Here is a 20,815-nt window from a genome sequence, read left to right on the forward strand (position 1 = left end):
ATCCAGTTCTCTGATTGGTCCTCTGGTCAGGTGTTTGGTTACCCTTTCCAGGTAAAAGAAACTTAACCCTTACCTTACCTATCTACTTATGACAGCAGCCCTGGCTGCACCATCCCTTTGAATGATGTAGCACCCTCCTTGTTGCACCCAACTAGCTCCAGGGGCCAGTGTGAGGAGTTTGATTAGCTGTGAGCCTGTCTCCTCCCCATCCCCTGTTCTCAGAGAGAGTGCTCTTTGACTTATTATCTCGGTTAAGAGCTGATACTGTTGAGGGAATTGTTCTTGGGGCATCAGAATTGGCAAAAACAATAACGTCAAAACAAAGAAACTGCTCCAGAGCTAGTCTACTAAAGTAACCATTATGTTAGTCTCCACTATGTGCTAATGGAAGCCTTTCTGTGTTTATGTCAAGTTTTCAGGAAGAATTGAGGTTACCTTGAATGCTGTGAAGTAATATGAACCCCATCATTCCTTTGAGGAAATTTACATGAAAATGAAGCTACACCCTCATAGTGTAAGTAATACACTAATGAGCAGAGCTCTTTACACTGTCTTAGCTTTTTCAGGCTTTTCTAAAATGTTTTACAATTCATCACACTTTATTCAAATAAAATATTGCTTGATTAAAAAAGAGGAGTCCCTGGTAGTACTGTGTGATCACTACTTTTCTAGAATTATGTGACACTAGAAATAATGGACCATATCCTCTACTTCTATAAATTGGCACAAAACCACAGATTTCAATAGAATTTAGTAAATTATATCAGCACAGAATATCTGGCCAAGTTGGTTTAAAAGAAGATTGTCCAATCAGCCTAACATAGGTTACCGGACTTCAAAAAAATGAAGAGTGGACAGCACGGGATTGCATAGGAATTGCACAGAAGGAAAACGATTACACTCCAATTCTCCCCATGTAGGAACAAATAGTGTGTGTTAAAGTTAATGGGAGTTCTTCTTTGAGTGATTGCACAAGTCCATTCCACTTCAGGTGTGTGCAAACCCAGTGCACCACAGCTGTAGATTTTTCCCTAAGCAGTGCTTGTCAGGGCACACGGGCACCTTCAGTAGTCTCCTGCTGCAGCATCAGGGTATAGAGGGGCACCTGGAGTGCCTCTACCCTTCGTTCCTCCTTACTGCCCATGGTTGGTAGTCGGAACACATAGGCTTGTTTACTGCAAGTTTTCTCCAACTGCAGAGGGATTATCACCCTTCCGAAAGTAGCTAGAGGTACTCTTGATAGTGTAAATGAGTGTAGGTTTTCTTTGTTATTTTCTTATTCTGACTTTGGGTATTGGATTCCTCTTCTATACAAAGGGTACGGTCGCTCATTACAAGGGTATGCCTCTGTCTGTGGGCTTTTAGCTTTCTTCGGGGTGTAGTAAGTGATCGTCATTCCAAATTCCTAAAGTACCAATGACAGTGAAGGCCATGTTTGAGATCATTGTCAGATCTGCAGGGACTATAAACCTTGGACTAAAATGGATGGAGAGGTGATACTGTGTCCCATTCTCACGGAGGCTGCCCTGCATCCACCCTCAGTGTAAGCACTGAGTGCTCCTTAGTTAGGATTGCCTCTCTGGAGGTTGTATTGGAACCCTTCTCCAGTCCCAAGAAAAAAGCAGAGATCGGAACACTATTCCTTAAAGGAGCTGAGCACCTCTAGGAGGTCAAAGTCTCCAGTACTATTCACTGGTAAACTACCAAGAGGAAAAGATAGAGTGTCATCTGGAATGAGACATGCTGTGGTACCAAATTCTTCTGATTAAGGGTTGTCAACTCTGACTCTGGTGCCTGGGCCATTAAGGTCAACCCCCACTGTGGTGCCTAACTTTGGTTACTAAAAAAATTAATCTTGAAAAATTGGAAAAACCAAATGACAACCAAATATTGTTGCTTGGCTCAGTCATATGGCTGACCTTTCATCTAATGAATGATTGGCATTCCGCAAAAAGGGAATGCCTGAAAAAGAAAATTTGGGCAGACTTTTTAAAGGTCTGTGATTAACTTAGACCATAAAGATAAATATATTGGTTTTCCTCCCTTCCCTTTATCCTAACTCTTTCTTTACTTTGTATATTATGATGAATCTGGTATTCTGTAATATTTGTTGTATTTGGGAAAAAACTAATACAAAACCATAAATACAAAAAAAACTTTGTGGAAAACTCCATCCTCTGCAGTGATGTTCTATGTGAACAGGCAGGAAGAGGCTGCATGAGACTTTGTAAAGAGGTAATACATACTTGGGAGTTTGTATCAGCAATGCAATGAATCTCAAAGTGTCCTAATTTTCTGGTGTTAAAAGCAGCTTGGGGGATCACCTGAGTAGATTGGTCAGCAGAGTGGTGTCTCAGTCTGAATGTCATGAGATTCATTTTTCAGGCCTCTCAGAGATCTATATGCTGTTCATCTCAGCAGAAAGGACCAACTCTTTTGTTCCAGGGCAGGGCTCATTGACACATGCTTTCCTATTCTCTTGGAAAGACAAGCTTTATACCTACCCTTCTACTCCTCTCTTTCCCAAGTTGTTATAAAAGTTCAAGCAGTATCATGCTAACACTGGTCTACACTGAGCAGTACCACAATACATGTGGCTCATTGGAGCTCTGTAGCTGAGGAGGCTAACACTGGTCTTTAAAGAAAAAGCTCCCCACAAACTGGCATATGGTAACACTGAGTTGTGTGTGTCTGCTGATGGTTCCACAAATGATGAGAGGCTTATACTGATACCACATAATAGGATTTCACCTTTAGCTCTGGTAATAGAGACCTGTTTTGGTGCTGAAGGTTCAAAGTTCTAGTGATGACCCATGACAACATTCTAGAGATGTAGCACATATGCATCTGCTCATACTTTGCCCATGCCAAATGCTATGTATGGGTATAGTGGAATAACATCAGAGGAGACAATAAGCATATGAATTTCCTCCCCATTATCCCAGAGGGAGAGGAGTTCTTGATCTGCTGGTTTTCAGTGACCTGAGGAGGTACTGAATTGACACACACAGACTAAAGATAGCCTTCCCGTGCCAAACGGTTGTTTGGAGGCTGTCAAAGTTAGGACTTCTTAGGATGAAGATTATCTATGTGGTGATGACAGTTTAGGGGTGGGAAAGGTAGAGAGGACACAGGATTTCTAAAGCTGTACGGAGAACAGAAGTTCCCTTTCGTGAAAGATTTTGAGTTTTTGAAATTAGGTTTTGTTTCAAATCACAGTGAAAACTAAACATTTCCAAACTCCCCACAAAAGCAAAACTTTGAAAAAATGTTTAGTTTTGGACTGGTGGAAATGTTCCATTTAGATATCACAATATTTTCTTTTGAAAATTCAAAATATTTTTATAATACATTTTAAAAAATTCAAAATGAAAAGTCATTTCAAAATGAAAAATCAAAGCATTTTATTCCAAAATATCAAGATGGGCATTTTCAGCACTGTTTGAACTCCTCTTGCCTCCACCTCCAATTTTCTTCCAAAATGAAATTCTGGTGAAATTGACCCAATTTCATGAAGTGTGTTGATTTCACCAGAAATGCGTATTCTGATTGAATATAGTTCCATCTAGGTTTTTCTGACCAGCTCTAATAATGTCTCCACAGCTCCTGCGCCTACCCACAGAACATGTTAGGTTTGAATTACGCATCTGAGTGATTTTCACCAAGTGTACGGTACAGAGTACAGCCAGTATATGTGGCCTGCAGGGGCTTACCAACACATTAGTGCCTTATAAACTGGATTCAGGATCAAGTCTAATAATAAGAGAGATTTTACACTGGAATAATTAAGCTATTAATTCACAAATGAATTGATATATAAAAGTGCCTTTTTCTGAGGCTTGTTATTTGATGACAAGAATAATAGTACGTATTATGATGATAATATTCTGAGCGTCTTTAGCATTTTTCATTCCAGGATTTCAAAGCGTATTACAAACCTAGTGAAACGTGACTCACAACACCCTTGTGATTAGGTAAATGACTGTGTCACTGAGACAATTATTTATCATTTTATTTTCAGTGGAGTTACAATATATTGGTATATTGCATCTTAATGGATTGCTACTTATTTTAGCCCACATATGGTACCTGTAACATTTTCTGTTACATTATATCAATGAATTATTCATGTCCCCTTCTTTTTTTTTCTTGGTCTTGATCTTCTTTTTATCAGATTAGTGTTGTGGTTTAGGATATGAATGAATCTGCTGCTACTTCACACATTTTTTTCTCTCCTTGACGTTGTTGCTCCAAAGGTATTTATCTTTCCTTTGAAAAATATTGTGGAATTTTACTTATACTTTCCATGATTATGGATCTTTCCTCATTATGGTTTTCTCCGTATGAAGGAACTTGACTTAAATTATGTGAATAACTGAAATGGACTTACTTTGCAGACCTTTATTTGGCCACTAATAGAAAGTATTGCATTTTTCTTGACCTTTTATTTTATTTTATTTTATTTGAACTTGTAGCAGAAATCACATATTACCAGAGCTCTTAATGGCCTTTTGTTTTGTGTTTTGTATAACAGTTTCTTTATTTTATTCCCTGCCAATCGTTCCTTGGACAATCGTTTTATTGTAAAATGAATTATATAAATTATTTCCTCCAAGTCCCTGAGTCATTTAAACACTCCTGCCAACTTTATTTTTTGACAGTTGGATCAGTTTAGTTTTTCTGAGTATCTCTCTCATAGTATATAGAGAATACAAAACAATTTAATACTATTTCTTTTTGTTAATGTATTGCAATCTCTAATTATTCTAGATATAAATGGCACTTGGCAAACACATTTCTCTTGATTTTTTTAAAAAAAAATCATGCATTTTCTAAAATTCTCTTGTTATATAACCATTTCTAGCAATGAATTTTCTGATTCTTTCTTTGGTCTCATTTAAGATACAATATTTTTAATATTTGCCTTCAAGGACTTTGATTACTGATACAGTATTTTGATGGTCAATGAGGCTTACCTGCTCCTCCATGCAGATAGTGCATAATGGTGTGGTAACCTTGTTATCTAGAACATCACTCTACTTATAATAGAACTTCCCTTAAGCATCTCCATCACTCTTCACATGTCATGTACTGTGTACCATGAATAAGTTGAAATTTGTGCTCATATTTGATTGTATCTTATAAATGTTTGTTTTACACATTTTAAACACTGCCTTTTCATGTTTCATTCTCTCTCACATGTTTAATATATGCAGAGACTTGAATAAATAGATAGTTTGTTTTCCAGGGAGATGTAAATTGCAAGGAGATTTTTGTATTTGATTATATTAACATGAGACCAGACTGACATAAAGTTGCAAAAGCAAATTGTAATAGCTCACTGAACTTTATTATTTGAAAGTTCAGCCGGATACCTTTCAGTTCACCATTTCTTATTAATAGACAGAACTGTTAATATTCCTTGAGAAGTAAAATCTATTTAAAACTTATTTTAATTTGGCTATGGAAATTTGCAGGGAAGATGAAGATTTGGAGGACTTGGAGCCAAGAAAACTTGGAGTAAAACTCTTACAGAAAGTCGTATAGTAAACTGCAATTAATAAAACTAAGGTGAATGAGCAAACTAACACCCTGGTGCAACTGGGTCCTACTCAGGGGTGAAAGTCACATAAAAGATTTACTGGTATGGGGGCCTGGCTGTGGGTGGGTGGAAGGGGCAGGACCTCGGGCAGAAGGGATGAGGCTGGGTGCCAGCCACCACCAGCCAGCCCTTCCATGCTGCCCAGCCTGTGCCGCCTGGGGCTCCGATGGTGATTTAAAGGGCCTGGGGCTCCAACCCATGCTATGGTAGCAGCGGCGGCAGCCAGGAGCCGTGGGCCCTTTAAATTGCCGGGCTCTGGGGTAGCTGACCCGTTTGTCCTCTCCTCCCCTCCCCCCATTGGTGGACCTGGGGAAGGGATGCAAAAGGAGCAGAGATGTTAAAGTGCTGCCATGGCAGCAGTTTAACGTTGGCTGGGTACAGACCAGTACCAGTGGCCAGTTCTTACTGGTATGCTGTACCGGCCCTTACTGGCCCATTGTCACTTCTACTCCTACTGACTTCAAGCATATCCTTAAGAACTTTGCTAAAAAGCAGATGCTCTTCAGCATATGTTTGAAGTTAAGTATATGATTAAGCACTTTGCTGAATTGTGATTTAACTGACTAAAGACATACAAATTTAGGACAATATTATTTTCTTGGATCTGTGTTGCAAGCGTCTATTGTACCTTTTTCCTTTCTCCTATTCATGAATATTCTAGTGATGTTAATGGGAGTTCTACATGGAGCTTGAAGAACATACAAGTCCCAAAAGAGGCTTAAAAGTTGTGTCAGCTGAGCAAGGAGGAGACCTCATCTAGCAGAGACCCCAGCCGAGGAGACTCAGAATCCCATATGTGCCATGAAGAGCTCTGCAGTTTAGGATAGAGAGAAGGAACATGCATAGACCAGGGATTTATCTTCAAACTAACATTGACTGAAAATACTATAGTGAATAGTAGATTCACTTTTCATTTCATTGATGAGTCATGAATAACATACTGGGCATTCTTTGGTGTATATTCTGTTATGCCTTTGTTATAATTAATCGAGCAAAAAATGAGTATTATATTTCCTAATGACAATGTTGTGCCTGGAGAATAAAGTGATGCTAAAATTTTAATACTTTATAAGGTCTTCTACATCAAACTGTACAACCTTTAATTCTAATTTTAAGAGTTAATTGCTCCGAGCAATCATAATAAACCATTATAATTTTTATGTGTGTCTAGTTGGTTTTCTATAATTATACTAAACAGGGTCTAAGAATGTTACTGCAGTATGTAATCCAAATAATGAAAACTTACTTATGTAATTAAGACAACACCATCTTACAGCTCTTTTTCCAGATATACCTAGTAGGATTTGAGAATATTTTTTTGGAAATAGCTTTCAAAAGATTAGCAGAAATCCTGAAATATAGTCCACCAAACAATGCATATTATTTTACAATACCATCACATGTTTTAGAACATTTCTGGTTATTTAGAATTTCTGTTGGTACCATTATGGTTAACCCAACCCTGTGATAGAGCAGGTTAAAAAGTAAGGCTTGATCTTCCAAAGGTATAGCTTTCCAAATATGCTTGACTAATTTGTACACATATTTACTAAATTTGCACACACAACAGTGGTAAGAGCATAGAAGAACCAGTTGCATGTATAAATGGCTAATTGCATGAATAATTAGTCATTTCATACACAGTCACAGTAAATACATGCACACATTATTTTTGTATATACATTTATATGCCCCACTTTTTAAATTCTGATCTTTAATCTCTGCATCAAAACCTTTCATCCATAGATTAACATCAATACAATTCATTTTATGTTAATCGTTTTGGGGGATTCTCATTTATTCCAGAATACGTATCAACTATTCTTATTACTTTAGAGCTATCAGGAAGATGGATTTTATGTGTTCTTATGCTGGATGAGACATTAATGTGAATGAAATGGAAATCGTCCTCTGCCTCAAGAATTACAGATTGGGTTGTTGAATTTGCCATGCTGATGATGTTACAGAGGATATCCCTCAAGATGTGTGGTCTTGCATCTAGTCCTGCAGCTAATACTCAGGCAAAATTTACATTAAATCCTATGGGAAAATCGCTTGATTGAAATAGGACTGCAGGATCAGACCCTTACTATATAACATTGTACGCTCAATACTCAAACTTCAAAAAACTGAACGCCCAGAATTCTCAAAAACTGAATGGCCAACATCTGAGTACTCAAAGCAAAATTCCTTGGGCATCAAAATACCTGTTTTCATATCTGAAAGTTAAATGTGGCTAAGTGCTTTGCTAAATTGGGGCCTAAAAGAGAATGCCATGAATTTATCTAATAAAGTACAAATTAATCATAGAAAACTAGTTTAAAGGTCCAGATCTCATAGATATCCTCAGAATTCCATCTGGAACAGAGCATATTCTTCTCACTCATAGGTTCACTCATTCTAGTTCACTCCTCCATGGTGTTCAGTTTGTTTGTCAGCTTTCAAGTCCTTGAAAACTAGATCCTTTAGGCTGCTGCAAATCTCTTATCAACAACTGCATTTGAAATTTATCCAACTCTCCAAAAGTTGTACAATCTTGTAAACTGAAAATCCTTGGATCTTCTGGGACATTGCTGATTAAGATTATGTTTAATTTCCTTCCAATATCCTCTAAGTGGTTAGATCCTGATTACAGTGATGTACATTCAAAGTAACTCCATTAAACTCAATGCAAAATGTAAGTCAAAGGTGTTACTTCAGATTTAGTATCAGAATAGGGGCTTGGGATTTTATGTTTTAACTCATTGCAATAATAAGTGTAAAAGCATCTGAATCACAGACCTGCTTCCTCATCCGACAGTACTTGGTGGTCAAAAGATTTTTAAAATTTTTCTGTTTCCAATTTGAACTTGATAGCAAGAGTAATTATAGTAGTGATTCGGCATATATATATTTTTAGCTTTTAGTACTGTATCTATTTGCCTCCTTAAATTTTCACTCCAGCACAGCCTTAATTTGTCCACAGCATTTTTGGGAAATTTTGCTATGTAATTTTAGGTAAAAAAACAGGAATTATTTTTTTGCCAGAATCATCGGGAAAAAATTCTCTCCTGTCTTCATGTTGTCAGGAATTCCACCCATCTGGACACATCTTCATCTGAATTTGTTTTCTAGGGGTACATCTACACAGGGATAAATGACTCACTGCTGGCTCTGTTCAGGGGCTTGGGCTCTGGGGCTAAAATTTGCTGTTTAGACGTTCAGGCTCAGGCTAACCCCGAGCACTGGGACACTCCTCCCACCCAGGCCTCCACCCCAAGTGCAAACATCTACAGAGTGATGTTTCAGCCCTGGAGCCTCAGCCCACATCAGCTGACCCGGGCCAGCCCACATATGTTTTATCCTTGTGTAGACATACCCTAGGTTATTTAGAGCATCAGTACAATGGCTTTTAGTATTCTCAGATAAAATGGTATCATGTCTGTCAACCAAAAGCAATATTGGACCTATTCTTCCTTAAATACATGTGTAGCTTTCATTGGCACATGAGAATTACTTGTGCAGGACAGCATTTCAATTCTCTTAGCCTTCTGCATTCTAATTACAAATTCAAACGGTAATGTCACCAGAGTGGCTGGCCCTTGTAAATGAAGCAGGTCCGGCTTCCCAATGTCGGATGCCAATTAAGAGGGTAGGATGGCACCTGGGGCTATAAAGAATCATGGAGAATCTGAGGAGGAGCTCTAGTGAGTCAGAACTTCCTGAGACTCAGAAAAGAGCGGGTGGGAGCAGGGGGACTGTGGAAGCTCCTGGAAGGACACTGTTGTTGGTTCAGGGAGAAGACTGAGGGCAGAAGAGTACCAAGAGGGTTTTGCTTGTTGACCTCCACAAGGACCGGAGAGAGCTGAGGGCCAGAAAGCAGCAAAGGGAGTTGCCTGCTAACTTCTAAGAAAGAGAGCTGAAGCCAAGGGCTGGACAGGTCAGAAGGAAGGAGAACAATGGAGGATATAACCTGTTGACACAGTAGGGCTGGAGAGTGGGATCCTGGGGAATAGTTAAAGGACCAGGAGGAGAGAGAGAGGTGCTCTCCTGGTGAGGATGCTCCCATCATACAGACTGAGGGGAAGAACAGGGTTTCACTCCAGCTGCAAGGGCTCAGGTGACTGTCTCAGCAGAGGGACAGGAGAAGACCAACAAGGCGTCTCTGTGTGGAGGATGATAGGTTATGTCAATAAATGAGGTGGTTTAGGATTTTAAGGGCTGCTTGCACTGGGATGGTAAATGGACTGTGTATTGGGACTTATGTTTTGCACCATTTGCACCAACCCTAAAGAAGGTGCTATTGAGGTAGGAGAGCCTGGTGTCAAGTTACTGGGAAAACTGCAGCAGGCACACTGGTTGTGCCGTAGCCTGCAGCAGGAGAGCAGGAGAGTACTCTGGGTGAGGCCACCCTATGACATGTGTAGACTTTCTGTAAAGTGATGAGAAAATGTACGCACTATCGAAGCTAGTTCCTACTGCTGTGAGATGTTTCAGAGGTGATATCAGGAATCATTGCTGTAACACATGGGTACTCCTGTATGTTTTTGTGGTAGTTCATTCTAGAAGGGATCATGGGCTGGGAACAAACATAACTGTTGGGGATCAAGTTGGACATTGATTTTCCCTATGTTCAGAAAGTGAGCTCTAAGAAGGGAGAAATGGCAACCTTTGTATTTCATTTTGATGAAGAGTAGAGTGAAAGCAACTCAGAGAAGACCTAGTATGAAGGTCCACTGATGGAGTAATTCTTATGAGATCAAAATTACTTAGGGCACAAATATCTAACTAAAAATGTTGGAGAATGCAAGGGACTCTTTAATTTACTTGTTTGCCTTATATGTATATTCTTGAGTGTGTTTGGTTTCTGTTATTGTGTTAATGATCATGTCTGATGTAAAGAAATCTTTCTTTTATGTTGCCATGACAGAAAAAAAAAACACAGACGGGATAGTGGGACATTCCACCATGCCCTGACAAAACAAAACAAAGCTAATTGGTGGTGGCAATATATAAAACCATAAAGAAATTCTCTAAAAACAACTTGTTATGGGCAGATCCAGTTCTTTACTTGCAGGAGATGAATGAGAAGTTCCACTCGAGTATTACTCACTAGGGTTCTGAGAAACCTGTCATTTGGCTGGGTTTTCAGTGCATTCCATATTTTCAGTTTCTCTTGACATTTCAGATTGTCATGTAGGACAATCTAACGTATTTTATGCTGATTCTGGACTACCCAGCAATGGAGTAGGGTGTTTTCTTGCCCTGTTCCTGCACAAAAAAAAGGAGCTGACAGGCTCATCCCCAAACAAGACTCATTCAAGAATAGTAGATATAACCCTAAAATTAGAAGATAAGGCGGGGGAGTAGTTTACTCCTTTAACAGCAACAAAGTGGGGAAGGGGATTTGCAATCCATAGGTTACTGTGGTATGAATGCATGTGTCAGATTAGGGAGGACTACCTCACCATTCCTAAACTAATGCAAAAGCAAGAGAGGAATCCTGAGCTTTCTTATGAATGAAATTCTCATGAAAATTAAGGCTCTTCTCACAGAAGTTAAGGGCTATATAGGCAGTTTGGAGATAACTGAAATCTTTTCTGAGGCTCCCAGTCCCAGGAAACTGCTGCTCAGGTTTGTGAAACTGGGTGAATTGTTTGTGTGACCCATACAGGATCTATTTTTGTTGTGAAACCTGAAAGAGGCCTGAGTTGACAAGAAAATGTTAAATTGCTCTAGGGTTTTTTTTAATGATACAGTATACAGGAATTTTCAGGCAGGACGGAGGTTCGTCACTGATTTTATTCAGTGGCATAGTTGAGTAGCCTGAAAATGTGTTCCACCATTTACCAATACCCACCATATATATGCTTAAAATGTCAGACATTGTTTGATGTTTTAAGGCTTTTCGTTATTTTAATTTCTCATTTTGAGAAATGGAAGGCAAGATGTCCTAGGTCTCCGCTACTGAATCATCAGGAGATCCAGCTTTTGTTTTTCTTCTCGATAACTAATGTTCCCAACTAAATAAAACAAATAACCAAAAGCATCAAATTACTAAAACAACAGAAGAACAGCTACTAAAAATTGCTTTTGAAAGCTGTATAGTCTCTTGGCCTGCTTATATAAATGCCTGGAAAATAGCAGCAGCCCATTTACTCAGTGATGAAGAATGGATAAATTCAGCTGTTCGATTAGTCTGCCCCACCCCATGAAAATGCCGTACAACAATCATCTCCAACTTCAATTTTGTGTTAGTTGCTTAACTTTCCATTTTAGTTCATCTCAAGTTCATTCTTAGCCCCAAATATTCTCCTTAGTCACAAAATCTGAGTAGTTTTTTTGTTTTGTTTGTCCCCTTCCAAATGGGTGCTCTGTAGAGGACAGAATCTTCCCAGACCAGGCCAAAGAGTAGTAGAAGCCCTGCCCTGTGACTTGTGGTGTGACCTTAGATCTGTGTGGGTATGTGATGGTGGTTCAGCATACATACATGCATGTTTGGCTGGTGGACCACCTAGCTGAAGATCTAATGGCCATTTCATGTCTTTACATCAACACTGCCTGAGTGATACTAAAAAAGAACCAGCCTGGGGCACTATTCCATGTCAGGGATTGCAGACACCACAGGACCAGATCCAAAGGTCACAACAGTTGGTGGAAAGACTCCTATTGATTTGAATGAGAACTCTGAACTTTCTATATCTTGTGCCTCCAGACATTGGAACCTTATTGCTTGTGCTGATTTTTGAATAACGTAACTGCAGAAGGTGTTTTACCCTTTAATAGTCAGAGACTGAAACTATGTTGCTAGATTCTCTATTACATCCACCAGTTAAGTATAAAAACATCTTACCTTCTTTGAAACAAATCTTGTCATTTTCATCCAGCCCTCTCACTTTCAGGGAGTCACTTGTTCCCCTTGACCAACTAGTATATGACAATTAAAAAAAAAAAAAAGGAACATGATTTAAAAAAAAATCTGCCACAAATGCTGAATAAATACCAGTCTCTTTAAATAAATTTAAGCAAATTGGTGCTTTATTACACATGGGAGTTTTGCCTAAATCTTATATTGCATCCAATGATCGATGAACTTTCAAAACTAAATGGAAGAGTTTTTTTACTAAAGCTACATAGATCATTTCATTTTTCTACATTTCATAACAAACTGTTTTCCTGTTTTCTGATTGATCATTATGTAAATCATCTAATGTTTTAGTTATCTCATGTGACTTAAATTATAATGTTTAATAATATTTATATCTAATGATAAAAGCAGTATTAAAGAATTATAGCCCTATGAAGTTTAAAGAGCAAAGCAAACTTATTTTTTTGTATATCCATTTTTTATTCACTTGAGCTTATTAGATGGAAGTGGCTATGGATTGTTTAAAACATCAAAGAGATGTTAATGCAGTTTTGGTAGTTCAGTTGGTTCAACTTTATGGTTTAAAGTAAAAATCATAGCTAAAGCTTTATCATTTTATCATTTTGTTGGGCTATAAACAAATGGCTCCATTTATAATTGTTTACCCGACAGCTACAATTGTGATAGAGCACTGAGATATGTGCAATATGGTCATTCATACACCAGTATAACAGTGCCTCTGATTATGGCCTTGTATGGGTAGATAAGTAGCTATTGACTCATAGTAGCAGAAATAGCACAGGGACATATACAAAAATCACAATAAAAATCTGAAATACTTGAGGTGCATGCTGGGCAAGACTGACTATCTCAAACTGCGGGCAGTAAATGAAGAAAGATCTCTGTGCTAGATAAGCATGACTGCCTGGTGTTCATCAGTACAGAAGGGTTAGCTACTAAAATTACAGGAACATCATTCTCACTTAAATCTACTTGGCCACATTTTGGACTATTTGCAAACTAAAGTTACATATTCCAACTATATACTGAAAAAAACATCATTTGTCAATCATAACACACATTTTCCTTAAATGGAGCACAAGAAAACAGAGAAATGTCAAACTGTAAAGGTTGTAAATATCCTTTTTTCAAAAGTGAGAATAAGCAAAGCTATTAATTATATAGCACATGCTGAACAAAAGAAATGATGCTCAGAAGTGAAATTAGAACACAAATATTGGTACTAAGGATTAAGCTATGTCGTTTTTCTGTCAAGTTGTCTATGTTCAAACTGTGTATGCTCTCTAGTAAGTTGAAATGATTCCTTGGACAATCGTTTTATTGTAAAATGAATTATATAAATTATTTCCTCCAAGTCCCTGAGTCATTTAAACACTCCAGCCAGGATCTGGAATTTCAGTAAGGACCTGATCCTGCTTGCCCACTTAATCACAGTGGCATTGCAAGGTAAATTCTCTTTATACAATGGTGATGATAACTTCTTTTTAAGGTGTGGGTTCAGGAATAAATGAGTCTCAAGTTCCTAACTGTAAATCATATCTTGTCTAAATAAGAAATCTAGCTTTCTGACCTGTATCCCTAAAAGCCCATTAGCAAAAGACACAGATGCATTTAAAAGTTTGAGATTCATCTGACATACCATTTCAGTTTCTTCTATTTTTTCTGTGCTGTATAGATATTAAGTAATAAAGACTATTGTTACAGTGAAGTGTGTATATATATCCTCTGCATGCAGTACTTCAATATAAACAAATTCACTTACTTCAGAATGGCATTCTCTGTAAATGTGTTTCAGTCTAAGTCCTGTAAGGACAAATAACCCAGCTTAATTAATTATTCTGGGTCAGATCCTTAGATGCATCAACTGCATTGAGTGTTTTGAAGTATAAAACAGGCAGAAAAGTGGCTTAGATGTTTACCTGCGGATTCTTCTGGCATGAGGGAATTTGACTGGCATAGGAGCTGACTATGCCAACACCTACTTAGCCCCCAACTTGACAGATGTGTTGAGAGTAGAGGTGAGAGAAACAAAAAGAGTACATGGTCAAAGTGCTGTTGCATCTCAGAAATTCCTACCAAGCGATAGCAAGCTTGCCTAATTTTGATCCGCCTTAAACCATACTGGGGACTGAATAAGTACAGGATGGGCCCAAAGATCATGGATCTGGAAAGGGCCATAGTCAGCTGTGCTCAGCACATGTTGAGCCAGATCTCCTGATGCTATAAATTGATTTAGCTCCTGTTGCCAAGGTCATAATTAAAACAAGACTTTCCATTAAACAGGCATTTGATAATTGCCGTTTGAAAAAGGATCTCTACACAGAAAGATTTTTTTTTCTTCCATTAAAACATGAACAAATTTGAGCCCCAGTTCTGTAATTAGATTTCTAGTAGTGGGTCCTTATATCTGCATGGTGTCCTGCTAAAGTCATCCCCAGTAGTCTAATCACACAGATTGGTTTGCAGGATCAGGGCCTTTGATCTCCCATAAATGGGGAGTGGGATGGAAGAAGGGGGGCTGGGCACTGCCACCACAGTTGCCTTGGACCTGGCTGGGGTGGGCAGGGTGGAGATGGAGGCTGGACACCGCCACCACAGGCATGGCTGGGGAGCTGGGGTGGAGAGAAATAACTCATTCAGGATGTCATTTAAAAACAAACAAACAAACAAAAAACTATTATCCCATGATTTTTACATTGAGATGCAGGCAATACCAAAGTCTCTTCCTTTTGTGATCTGGATGAAGAGTCACTGTCCACTGTGAACTCACTCTCAGTACTTAGATACACTTGTGCTCAACAGGAGATGTCCCCTCCATCTTACTTTTTTCCTTTCTTCTTTCCGGATTTGGACAATTTTTCACTAACGTGATACACTGAGGGGAATGAAAACAAACTCTTCTAGTCACTGATGTACCAGAATGAAAGTATATGCAAGCCATTTACTTTACTCCAGGGTGCCATTTGGTATAGAGGTGGAATGCACTTTTGGGAGTACCTGTTACAGGTCAGTATTCATCATTACAATTTTAATTCTTACAAGAAGACACTTGTGCAGTATTCAACTGGTAAATCACAAAGGGGAAAGATTATAATGTACAGTTAGAAATACAATATTTTCTGTATCAGAAGTTTGTTTCTTCTCCTTCCCCTAATCCTCATTTCCCCCCACCCTTTAAAAAATAGACCCTTTGTCTTTTCTCTTCCTTTTTTTATACTCTCATGTTCAAGGTCCCACACTTCACCCTCATGTCCATAGAGAAATACCAAGACCTGCAAGCTTTGTTGTGGTAGCAGATTCTATATCAGTTGTTTTTAATGAGATTATTTTTTAACCTGATATCTGTTCTATATTTTTTCAACCTTTCTCAAAAAAAAACAATAGTTAAAGTTCATATCTCCTGAAAGAAGATAGTTGTAGCTGCAAGGATGGCTGTGGCTATTGGATGTTTTCTGAGGGCTGCCAATTTTCAGTTGTGAAATAAATGAATTAAGTTCTAATCTTGTCCCTCCCACCAAGATGCACACTTTTGCTAAAATACACTGTCCCTCTAGGCTCTTCTTTTCTCACTGTGCTGCTGCAGCTGTTGCTATTTTGTTTTCCTACCTCTTGGCTCATGAGAATACTTCTTTTTTGCTTCTCCAATCCCAGCTGCTCTTTGGTTTCTCACACTGAACCAAATTCTGCTTTGTTTCAGTGAAACCACATTGAACTGAAGTTGTAGGTGTAATTTTGGTCAATATTATCTTCTGTTAGCTATCCTAACTCCTCGGTTACCTTTTCTCTCACCTGCTCCTTATCTTCCCCATTTTGAGCTCTTTCCAACTCCTGCTGCTAGCAATGTAGGAACCCTGTTCATGTTGCTTTTAAACCTCTAATACTTTCCAGCAGAAAGAGTGAAGGGAGTTGCAAGACTCTTATAGGTAACTGAAAAGGAAAAGAGGGTTTCTTGAAGCCATAGGGAGGAAGTGGCCTGTTGGGGACTAGAGAAGAAGGGTGGGGAAAAAAAGGAAAAGAGGCAAATCTTTCATATGAATGCAGGAATAATCACAACTAATCCAAATGGGATAGCCATTTGAACTTTTGGAGTGCTTATCTGAACTGAATCTTTTTAAATTTATCAGTCAGTAATTCCTCTCAAACCATTTCAAGCAGACTTAAACATAGGTCCAGTTATAAATTTTTTAATTCCAGTTTTAACTTTTTAAACTTAGAAGCAAAGCAATCATTTTGGCTTCATCAAAAAGATCTATCTGAAATGTGTGGTTGGCTGTTTTGTTTTTTTTTTCTTTTGTGAATGTGTGGGCTAAGTTTCATGAACTGAAGTACAGTCCTCACTTTCCCAGAACAATTATTAAATTAGCAGAGCTGCATGTAATTCTTCAGGTGCTTACAAAACAAATCAGCTAGCTTATTTTCAAATGATAAATTGTGTTAACTTACTATGCAACCAACAGATTTTTAACCAGTTCCAGATTTTGTACATTTAAACCCACAGTAGAGAAAGTCACCATCTCTTAAATTTTTCAGATCTGTTATCACAGATGTTCCTAACTGAAATATACACATATGTACAAATAAATAATGCTTAATAATGTTTAAAATATGCATAAACTTCCTTTATTTATATCTGACACTGACTGTATTTTGACAATAGGTTTCTAGCAGATGCAAATGGTAATTATGGGCTTTATTCTTTTCTCATAGCCACTTTGAGCAGGATCAAGACCAATGTCCATAGCAGACACTTGCTACTTTTTCACTCCTAACTTTTGCACGAGGAAGTCATCTCTGGACAAATTTTCTTCTAGTTAAATGTGATAAATTTAATGAGCACTGGCCACAATGCACAATTCCTAACATTCAGCCCTAGCCTTCATGGATGAGGAGGAAGGTTCCCTAAGCAGCTGCACTGGTCTATGGAAAGACATTGCATGGCACAGAGCCCTGTACGTGGCAGGGCTGGGAAGGCATGGTTTGGGTAATCCATGTGGATCCTCCTATGCTACATCCCATGAGGGTAGGATTCATAAGAACCTATTTTAACCATCCAGCCGGTGTAGATTCTGCTGTTCTGTGGCCCGGGGGATTTTTCTTCCCTTGCCTCCTGTACATCTCCCTTTAGTATTTGGTCTAGGCTGGACTCTGTGTTTTGGAGCTATCTGCCAAATCTTGGTCCATAAACAGGAAAAATCCCATTGACTTCAGTGGGAGTTTTTCCTGAGTAAGGATATCAAGATGTGGCCCTTCCAAAATAAATCTCCTGAAATGGTGACATAGTAACTAGGAACTGTTCCTTTCTTTATACACCATGGAGTGGCTAATACTAATTTGTCATATTCTGCCCTCAGATATATCCATGCAAACCACTGACTTCAGTTTCTAATCATGAACAAAATTTGACCTAATATGTCTTGTTTTGAGGTTTGGCTGCTGACTGTTGATGCTATTGAATACACAAAGGGCAACACTGAGCTTGGGACTCTATTGATTTGGATGGGAATTTCACCTTAATTTTTCCTGCAGGATGGGACCCTCCAACTACAACTGCTATAGGTACAGGATCACGCAAGACAAATCTAATAGAAACATCTGATTAGTTTTAATCTTTCAAATTTTAGCTCAGAAAGCAGGGAGCAAACTTGAGCCAATCACCAGATCCAATGTTGACACTCATTTGTTAACATGATTCTTGAATAGAATTAATGCACCCTTACATTATAGATCAATATGCTCTTTGACTAAAGAGTATTACAAGTACCTTTTGTGTATGCTTAATTAGATTGAAATTGCTTTCACATTTCCTTTATAGTCAAGAAAAATCTGATCTTGGTAGTTTAAAAAGAAAATCTCAACAATCATCTCTCCACCTGTGCTCCCAAAACTAGCAATGGAAAAGGGAAGAAAACATGTTCCAACAAAGTCTCCAGCTCTGAGCTTTGCCAAATGGAAATTCAGTTGCCCCTAGAGACAACAGCAGAACCACACTAAGTATCAGTCACTACAGTATATACTCAAAGGAAAACAATTGTTTATTTCCATGTAATAATTCCAGAGGATTTAGGGCCTAATCCACTTCACATGAAAATCAGTGAAAAGAGTCCCATTAACTTAAGGGGGAGTTAGATCAGTCCCATTGTGAGGAAAAGTAAACTCTGTGTTCTGCTCTGTATATGGGACCAGACTTCATATGACTCAAGTCAACTCTTACTTGTGTAAAAATCTCACAGTGTGCTTCCTTTCCTCAAAACAATGCTCACAAAAAATTCCTACTTCTTCACAGCTTCCCTTTCCCAAGACAAATTTCCCTCACAAAGCATATTCAAAATACATTCTTATCACTTGTTCTCTGAAACTCTTTTCCCTCAAAAACTCCTCAAAACACCTTCCTCTCACTTAGTTCCCCACATCAACTTTGCTCTTATAAAACTTTCCCCAAAACCACTTCTTCCACAAAACAAATTTGCTCCTCACTAGATATCTGCCACCTGAAAACACTGTTCCAATCAAAATAAAATAGTAAATAAATAATATTTTCTTAGCTTTTTACTCCTTTCAATTCACCCCCAAGATGTTTATCTTTTTCTTTCACTTCTTGTATCCTGTCTCACCTAGATCATAAACACTGCATGGCAGGGACTGTTTTCCCTGTTACTTGTCTGTAAAGTGTCCAGACAATGGAGCCCTAGTCTGGACGGGGTTTTCAGGTGCTATCATAATATCAGATGATCTTACTCCATATATAATTTAAAACATTCATACTCCCTAAAAACTGTTTCCCTACAAAGGTAACCCTGCCCCAATGGGATTGTGAATTGAATCTCCAACTCACAATGGCCCTTTGAATATACGGTATATTTTTTTTAATTCTCCAGGGACCTAATTCTACCAACCCAGAGTGCCTGAGGCTCCCTGCTCTTTCCCTGAGACCAATGGTACTCAGGAGGAAGTAGCTTTTAATCTGCTGAGCTCAGGAGCATTGTGTCCCTTCCAGCCCAGGGTGCTTTAGTCCATCTGCTTACCAGGCTGCCCCCTTCCACATTTTATTCCTTCTCCAATGATAGTGCCTGTGCCATTTTTTTCCCCTCTGCATAGAGTTGTTGGCAATGCTGAATTAACCACAAAGTACAGGAGTCATGTTCTTTGGGGGTCTGGCTATAAAGTCACAGAACAATGTGAGTGTAGCTGAGGAAAACATGTGGAACAGACTGAGACATGGGCAAATTATCTCCACCCAGTGAAGGCTCCAGTGGATGGATCCAACCCAAACACTAAAGTAAATTCTTGGGATTAGAGACCACCCAACTGCCTCTTCTGTGCTTATTTTTGGGTGGCTGGATATTAGGTGGACAGATATGGTCTGCTGCTGCTGGAGCATAGGTGACAGGGAAAGGGGATGATTTATCCACTGCATTCACTGGGAATCCAGAGAGCAGACAGATCTTCACTGCACCATTCTGGTTCTAAGGCTGATGGAAAAGGAGGACTTGAGCCATGGTCATCTCCCCCTGGTTCCTAACTGTGTGTGTTTGGGGGTGGGGAGTGAGACATCTGCCACTCCCATTAGTTTTTGAAGGGTGGGCCTGGCTGTACTTTTCTCTGGAGGTCCACAAAGTGAAAAGACTCAGCCACTTCTGCTGTTCACTGAGCAGCCTGGCATGAAGCCCATGGTCCCTGCCTCTGGTTATGGGGAAAATACTGCCAGTAGTCCTCAGACAACTAAAGACATGGTGGACAGAGGGGTCTGGAAGAGGGATTTATCTCTAGCTCCACCTCACCCGCTAGAGCAGGGGGTCATGCAAACCCCTCCCCAGCAGAGGTCCCTGGATGGTAGGGCCACTCGGCTTCCGCCCTACCAAGCAGAGCTGGCCAGGGCTTGCCAAGTGGCAAAATGTTGAGGAAACTTTCTAGGAAAATGTGTAACTTTGAAAAATAGCAGTCGATGGGGTCGACACCCCCAGGATTCACCCAGCTCTACTAACAGTCCTGGCTGGGGTGGGGCAGGAGTGCCCCCCCTCAAATGAGGGGCTCATATTGGGCTGGAGCTCCCTCCACAAATGGGGTTCTTTTGCTGGGCTGGGAATCCCCGCCACAATCGGGGGCCCCTGCTGGGGTAGAGCTCCCCAATCAGGGTCCCCTGCTGGGGTGCGGCTGCCCCCCCCACAGCCAGGGGTCCCCTATTCGGTAGCCACCGAGTCCTTTCTCCCCTAGGTGCCCCCCCCCCGCCGGAGGAGACAGAGCAGTGGGTTAGCGGGTGGCCCCAGCGGCAGTCCCGGCAGAGTGGGTGGCCTCGCCCCCAATACCCGAGTGTGTGGGGGCGGGGTGGAGCCAGGGTCCCAGAAGAC

This window comes from Chelonoidis abingdonii, chromosome 19 (assembly GCF_003597395.2).
Source record: "Chelonoidis abingdonii isolate Lonesome George chromosome 19, CheloAbing_2.0, whole genome shotgun sequence".
NCBI lineage: Eukaryota > Metazoa > Chordata > Testudines > Testudinidae > Chelonoidis > Chelonoidis abingdonii.